Genomic DNA, 8,553 nt, shown 5'->3' on the forward strand with positions numbered 1-8,553 from the left:
CCCTCCCAGGGCACCTGGCCCTGCGCATCCCCAAACTGCAGTGTGTGGGTGCAAGCACAGTAAACGTGGCAGTGGTGTTCAAAGCATGGCTGCCACCTTGCTGGAGGTGACTGTTTTGCAGGTGGCCTTCCTGTAGGATGCCTGTGGCAATCAGTGAAGTCAAATTACTGCCCTTTTATGTTATACTCTGACACTCCCAGCCTTCATAGTGTTTGTGAATTGTTGTATTGCCTTTCTTTAAAAACAAAAGTAAACAAACGCCAATACTTATAGCAGGAAATGTCTACTCTAACTGAGACAGAACTACTTCCATCTGTCTTATTTTCACTATGTCATGTTTATGGATCTGGCAATGTCAGTATGAAGCGGTACATCAGCGGTGATGAAAGTTGGATATGTGAGACAGACATATCTAAAATGCTTTGACTGATTCTTGCCTCCTTGAGTGCGATAGACAGTACACAAATTTAGCAGCATGTAATGGATTTTCAGTACTTACTGAGATCATCTACCTGCAGCAGCTGCCTTTGGGGTGGTTGCAAGATACCAAGTTTACCAACACTGAAGTGAAACTTTTTGCCAAAACTCTAAGACCAGGGCTAGAAATTCATTGGACTGGAATCACTAGAGCTCCACTGAATCCCAAGCCAAGTATGTCGTGTTTCTCCAGAAGCATGTACTTCAACTATGTACAGAAGAGCCTTGAGTTAAATCCTGTGAAGGCTTTCTTCAGTTCAAAAATATGCAGTCTGATTGCTGCGTATTCCTTGCTTTTAGGGCCCTTCCTCTCTTCCTTTCCTCCTATAAATTTTGGAGCTCTTCCATTGCAGTTTACTTTAGAAAAGAGCTGAGACAGCATCTTTGATCCAGATAAATACCTTGACAGCTCTGATTGCCTGAGCTAAGCAGTACGAAGGGAATGGCGGTGGCTGGTCATGGAGGAGAGTGTAGGAAAGTTGCGGTCTGTGAGGAAATGTACTGGTGTGGCAGCGATCCAGTTCTTCGCACTCTGAAGCGTTGATAGCGATTGTCAGATACCTGTCAGCTCAACCTCATGTAGTTATTTCTGAATATGAACCATCAGATATGCCTGGGTGGCATCCAACAGATTACCTGAAAAGATATGTACGTTTAGTAGCTGGAAAGAATTGATTTTTTAATGGCTTAGGTGATGGCACATTGCTGTCATTGCTGCTACAAGAGAATTGACAGTCCTTTATTTAAAGACCTTATTAAAATAGATGCACTTGTGTCAAGAAGGGGGTACACTTAGAAATGACGAGTTAACCACGTTTACATAAACAGAGTTGCTTGCTTTTATTAAACTGTTACACTCTTAATTTAAATTTTTGTTTTCTTGCTCATCTACAGACTTTTTTTATATCAGACTTTTCTAGAGTCTTAAACGTGGTGTTTATGGGTAAAGAGGAAGAGTCCTGTGACACTCTGCAGATCAGCTTCCAACTGCAATTTTACAACCTTGTTTGGCAAGACAAGACAACCATGTGCAGGAGTCAATTCAGGATAGGTATTATGACAATTTATTTTCTTTTATTCAAGAAATCAAATTATTAACAAAGCTGGACTGTGCTAACAATCCCATTACACAGAATCCACCTTTTAAATAGCTTTAGGAAGATCAGCCAACTTCACCATGTTTTAAGTAAAGAGAGAAAAATTGGGATTTTTTTTTTAAGGAAATTATTTTATTTGGTCACTTTGAGTGGCTTTATGCTTCTTTTCTATGTTAGAAGTATAAGAAAGTTTGAAAAACTCTCTGGTGTTATGAAGGAATGAAGATCACAGGCCCTACCTTTCCCTAGATCATTGGCAGGAGATTCTGCCATTCTTCTTTCAATTTTGGCATAATTTATTCTTTATCTTAAAGCTATTTCTTTAGCTGGAGATATGTTCAAACCTTCCTAATGTATTTATGTGGCCCCTATAACATATTAGGATTACCTGGATGTCAGCTGTGAACTTTTAAAAAGAAAGTATTATACTTCTAGCTCTTTTGGTTGTGAAAATTAAATCACAATGTTTAGACCTAGTCCATATTACTTCTAAGTTTTCTGTACCTGAAAGGCATAAATAATTAATTCTTCCTTAGCCTGATAATCTATAAAGCCTGATAACAATGCTTTAAGAGAATGACTTTATTGCTGATCTTTAGTAAATTGGGAAGAAAGTGGAAGCGTACTGGTGGGGAAACCAGGGGAAGACTTAGGAATGGCTTGTGTGTAGGAGGTGCAGGGTGTAAGATTAGACAGGCAAAATGAGAGATGTGGAGAGAAAGGAGAGAGGTAGGGAAAGTAGGGTGGTCATATTCTTAAACGTAAATATGTTTTTCATCTGAGTCCCACTGAAAGCAACAAATTACTTTAAAAATGAATAACCAAAAGCACAGTTGCTCTTAAAGCTCATCATATTTTATCATAGATCTTTTGCTGACATTGTTTTCTTATTGACGTCAATGGAGGTTTCAAAATCAATTGCAAGCAGCTGTCTGTTTTAAATACACATTGAAATCATCAGGAGAAGTGGTATACAGTCTTTCCCTGGAATACACTTGATACTAGTCCAACATGTCTTTTCATCACAAATTTTTATCATCAATCACTGACTTTGTTTATATTCACTGGACTGTCACATGTAGTAGGGCAGATGTATCAGATAAGGGTGCACTGTAATATTTTACTGGTTTTACCAAATCCATTAAACTAATTTTCATCTTAAATACAATATTATTTATTTTGCTCTTTTGTCAGCCTCTGTTAAGATTTTTCTCTTTTAATATGTTAGAGGACAACTCTCTTTTGAAGAAGTAAAGTTCAAACTGCATTGATTTCATGTCTTATATCTATTTATATTGATTTTTGTGCTAGTGTATTAGGTTGAATGATTTTTACACAGTGCATTTTCATTGCATTATTACATTGATATATTCGTTTAACTTCCAATATTGACCCTCTTTTTTAAAAATACAGAATATCTTTTTTTTTTGATCCTTCCAAAGTGACACTGGGAAGGGTATGCTTTACCTGAAATCATCTTATCTCTACAAGAAATTGTATGAATGCTGCTGTTTTTTCAGTCTTATCGTGTATGGTCAAAAGTGTCTCATGCAGAGAAGTACAAAGAATATGAACTAGTACATGAAGAAGAAAGACTGTCTAACTTAATATATAGTGAAGTACAAGGTGATTAGGTTCAGGTGAGGCTAAATAAGTTGTAGGTTTTGGTCATTTAAAACCCCTTTCTTCTAATGTTTCCAAGTAGTGAACTTTGTCTAAAGAAGGCTTGTGGTCACTGCAAGTGCCCTGAACCCAGCTAGCAGGGTAGTGCTCTGTACTCAGTCAGAGTGTAAAGGGGAAAATAAATATCATATATGGCTTGATTCCTGAAGGAGAGCACTCAGGAAGGTCTGAAAGGGGGAAAACAGCCATTCCCCCATAAATACAGCACCCATAAATACCGCATTCAAAAACCCCACAAAATCTGCTGTTGCTGGAACTGGAAATTATGCCTATAGCTATTGTATTTTATTATAGGATGGGTATATTTGTAGTTTCTTTATATCTTCCTGGACCTGCAGAGGGTGCAAAATCTCCACGTAACATGGCTTAGAAGAAGCTGAATTACTCCTTCATTCTCCTTGTATATTTTGCTTCTCTGGTAACTTGTAGGAACACTTCACCAGCAGCAAGATCCTTGCTAGAAACTTAATGGTAGAAAAAATGGAGATAAAAGCATTTATTGTTGCAAGCAGGGCTGTTGGCATTTCATTTGCAGAAGTCTTTTATTCTTCTATGTTTAAGTCTAGTGCCTGAGACATTTTCTCTAGCCTAGTGCTATTCGGTCCCTTGTCATCTTATCTCTGTCCCTAATAATATAATTTCTTCTGCATCATCTGTATTTTTCTTCTTTCTCTCCAGCCTTTTATTTTAATCTCTCTATTTCTTCTGGCTAACTGCTTCTGTTTGAATGCTTGCTCCCAGCTCTAAGCTGTTTCATTCACACCATGAACACAGTGGATGTAAATGGCCAACTACGTGGCTTTGGCTACATATTTTATTTTCACATGATCTCAACAGTACATAGAATAGCAGAATAAAATATCTGAGACATTGTTATAATTTCACTTCATTGATTTTCTCTGATTTAGCAGAGGTCTTCAATGTGAGAAAGTGTGAAGCTAATGATTAGGGGAAAGACTTCTTTTAAAGTATTGGGGTTTCTGGGGTAAAGCTTATCTGCTATCAAAAAAAGTCATTCTTTTCTGCAAACCAAAACACATGCTTAGCTACCATTCAATTAGAGCAGTATTACTAGGAAAAAACCCTCAAACATAAAATACCTGGCAAGGGAGGTGCATGAAAGTTTTTAGAGTATGGTGGTAAAACTTGTCTAACTTGTCTCACTTTCCATTTTCATAATAAGGTGGGGGGTTTTGCTGTTTGTTTTTGTTTTTTACTTTATAGTTGTGTCCATTCCAGCTCTGAAAGGGTTGGGCTACAATATGGTTGGATATACATCAGCCTTTCAGATTGGTAAGATTTATGTGATGAGCCTTTGTGTAGGAACGAATGGGTACTTAAATTTGGGTGTCTGTATTTGGTCAAGGAGAGACTTCTGTGCGTTTGTTTTTAGGCAAATCACATTAGTTTTCTGGCTTTAACAAAAACTTCTTTTGCAATGACCTGCTTACATGTCATCTTTGGGTTGATGGAAAAAAAATCAACATGGATGTCAAGAGGCAAAATGGGAATCTTTACGCTAAGGCCCAGCACAGTTCTTCATGTTCAGTGTGGCTGTGGATGATGGCGATGCCAGAGAGAATAGAAAGAGCTCCGTGAGGTTAGTCCTGATCCCACTGAAAAACAGTAGAAGCTGAGCCGTTGCATTTAAGGGATGGAGCTGCACAAACTGATTTTAATAGTAAAATGTTGGGAGAAGGGGATAGACTTTTTTGTGTCTTTTGTACAATATATCCAGTTAACAGTTCTTTAATGTCTCTGGCTTGTGTCCTGTGGAGAGCAGTTAAGATGTGTTTTAGAGCTTTACTGAATAAGAGTGAACACGTACTTGACGGTGTGTTTCAGCTCCTGTTTTAAGGATTGAGAAATAATGTTACATGCAAAGGATTATTTACCTGTCTGAGACCTAACAAAATTGTTTCTTTTAAAAGTAAAAGTTAGTGTGAGAATAGCAAACTTAGCAGGAAAATTTCATATTGCCTCTGATGCTACTCTGATACTCAGCATAGTATAATTTGTATTTGAAGATTTTTTGATAACTTTGACTAAGTATGTACATACAGTTTTCTAAAATGAAAATGATTAATTGTAAATATGATGTTCGATTTAAAGATATTATCAGGCTAAGATCGTAATAGCTGCGTTAACATTGTAATGACAATCTTGTTGTGTTCTTTGTATCCAGGAACCACAAGATTTAGATCTGCTAGAAAGAACACAGCTTCAGTGATATAATTTGGTAGAGAAGAGGAGTACTGCTCTTCACAAATGAAACATTAAGGGCTTGGGGCCTATTATGTACCCATCTGCAGCTTTCTTATAAACCAGTGATATTTATGTTTGAATAATTTAGAGAAAGATCTATGAGTAGCTGCCTACCCTTTGTGCAGTATGGTGGCCTTCTGCTAGGATTGTAAAGCTGCGGGCTCCCAGTTGTAATAATGTGCAATTACTCAAAGGGGCATGCAATGCAAGGCAACGTCATGGAGGAAAAACTAATGATACAGCTTATTGCAATCCATGGCACATTAAGTAATAGAGGCCTTAGGATCAGGGAATTATTTTGCAGACTTCCTTGTTCATTAATCATAGATATAGGGGAGTACATGAGGGCGCCTATATACAGCCTAGGACAAAGCTACAAATGATGAAGAATAAAACAGTGCCTTTAGATTTATTTCCATGCTAGGCTGGGATTGTAGGAGAATCACCTCCCTGAGCAGCAAAGCATTTATTTTGGTTTGTGCCCCGAATGCAGGTGGCAGGGATGGCTGGTTGGAAGGGGCTGGTGCAGCGTGGAAGCCTGGCGTGGACCTGCTCACAGCGGCGGTGAGGCACACAGGGGCGGTGGGATGCTGATATCTGAGCTGGATACAGCTCCAGGACATTATTTTAAGCCTGGCCTGAGTGGAGAAGTTTAATGTGTGATTATTTCAACAGTGTATTAACTAATACTTTATTAAGCTCAGAGTGGTAAGAAGGAAGCCATGGCGATTATCTTTCCCCCTTGGGAAACTTTTCTCTGTATGTAGGACAATTAGTTGTTTCCAAATATTATCATAATCTCCTTTATTATCCACTGACATTTTTAGAAATCTGGCTGCAGTGTTAATTTTATTTTCCATGTATCCTAGGACATGAGAATTGATGGAGGGCCTTGCCAGGAGAAAAAAACCCCACATTAATTTTAGTCCTTTTTGCTGATGTCTTTGATTCTTTCATTTCTATATTAAAAACTTATCAACTTAATAACGAGTCTGATAAAGCTTCATATAAATTTGGCAACCAGACATCCATCAAAAGTGGAATTAGTAACAGGGATAAATAAGAATGTGAAATAAAAATAGATGTATGAGGGATTGCTGAAGAAAGGCAGAGGAAAATAAAGGTCTTAATTTGCAATCCATTCCAAGCATACTGCCTCCAAGGGACTTAATTATCTAAGGAACAAAGCTCTTGTTACAAGACATGATTTGTAAAAGCAGCACGGTTTCTCATACTTTGAGTGGTGTTCCTGAAGTGAATTTACCATTTGAAAAAACAGCCATTGTTTCATGTTTTCATGTTTACTTGTGTTTATGAAGCAGAAGAGATGGGGAAGGGCCCTGCAAAGACAACCTATGGTAAGACAGGTGCTGCTGCCACTGGAGCCCCAGTGTTTTTAATGGCAGCTCTAAGCACAGACATGTAGCAGTGTAGATTGTTAAACTCATCTTTTAAAAACCCATTGACTAAAATGGGATTATAATGGGGCTCCTTAGGTACAATAATTTTAACAGATTTCTTGTCTGCATAGTTTGTAATGACACAGAGAAGCCCCTAAGCTGTGAAGTTCATTTCCAGAACTGGATTTGGGCACAAACTCTTGTGGACTCATGGAGGGCAGCACCTTTGGGACTCGATTGGTAGGTGTAAAGCACAAAGCACAAGATCTGGACAGGGTTTTAAACCCTGCATTTCTCTGATAACTGGCATTATTAAGAACTGTTTAGCTTTTGTGTTTTCACTCCTGTATAAGCTACTCAGCACTGAGTATGGGCTCTCTTCTATATGCAGATAATGTCAATTCTTACAAAATTCTTACAAGGCAGTAGGATCCAATGAAAAGCGATTTCTTTCCCATATGCAACTGCTGCCTGCAAACTGCTGGCTCCTTAAAGAGAAGACAGTTTCACACTGGCTCCACACTCAGGAGTAGCTGGTTTAGAAAAAATGTCTGTCTCTGTTTATGGCAAGAAGAGCCTGTGCAATATGCCATGACCACTGGATAAACTGAAAGGTTTAAATGGCTGAGAGAATGCATTTTAAAAATTACATTTTTCTGAATGAGAAGCGACAGAAACTCTAATATTTTATAATTAGGCAAAACCAGGCTAGATTCCAACCAGGATCCTGCATTCTGCAAAATCAGTATATGGTCAGAGTGAGAGAAAGAAGTTTTTTCTTTTAAACGGCATTGGATTTTCACTTAATTTCTCTCAGCAAACAGGACACTGTTAGTGTCTTAAACAGCAGGAAGCAAATACTCCCCTCTCCTTTCTAGACAGTTGTCTTCCATATGACCATTAATTTTGGCCACCTTTTATTTTCCTGTAACAATTTAATACCTATTAGGGCGAGAGACATTATATCAGTGGTTTAACCTTTTATCAAAGAAGTTGTGATGTGTTTTGAAGATTGGTTGGTGCATGTACAGTTTCTACATTAGAGAGTGGAACAGGGGATCATCATTTCCAGGCTCTGATCACACGCTCCAGGAGCAGGCACACAGAGCGATCTTTGTCTTGTGAGGCAGAAAGGCCTACGGAGAGCTGACAGAAACAGGTCCGCTTCTCCCCATCCATAGCCCAGACGTTTGGTATAGCCCAAGCGTAACTGAAGAGAGGGAGTGCAGAGGTGCATTTAGGGATCTCCAGTTTCCTACTATGGATCTGGAGCTTCCTTCCTTCTTTCTGCCTGTCTGTCATTAAACAGGCTTGTTTTGCCACTTTGCTATCTCCTCATGGTTTTGCAAAGAAAAAGGAGATCAACAGATGTATTTTAGAGAGAAAGGAGTCCAATTCAAAGCAGGACTGCCTATTCTCTTTGGTGTAGCTGCTGTGATTAGCTTCTGACTTACAAATGGTACTAATAAGTCACCATGTTTCTAGGAGCCTTCAGTTTCATTATCTTTTGATATTAAACAGAAGTCTGCTACATTGTTTTTTTTTTTAAACAGCTTTTATTGTTTGTAAAATAAACTATGCTGAAAGCTCTAGAAACCTGAAATCCTTTCATTAACTTCAGATTAGATACA

This window comes from Ciconia boyciana, chromosome 1, assembly GCF_034638445.1.
Source record: "Ciconia boyciana chromosome 1, ASM3463844v1, whole genome shotgun sequence".
Lineage (NCBI taxonomy): Eukaryota > Metazoa > Chordata > Aves > Ciconiiformes > Ciconiidae > Ciconia > Ciconia boyciana.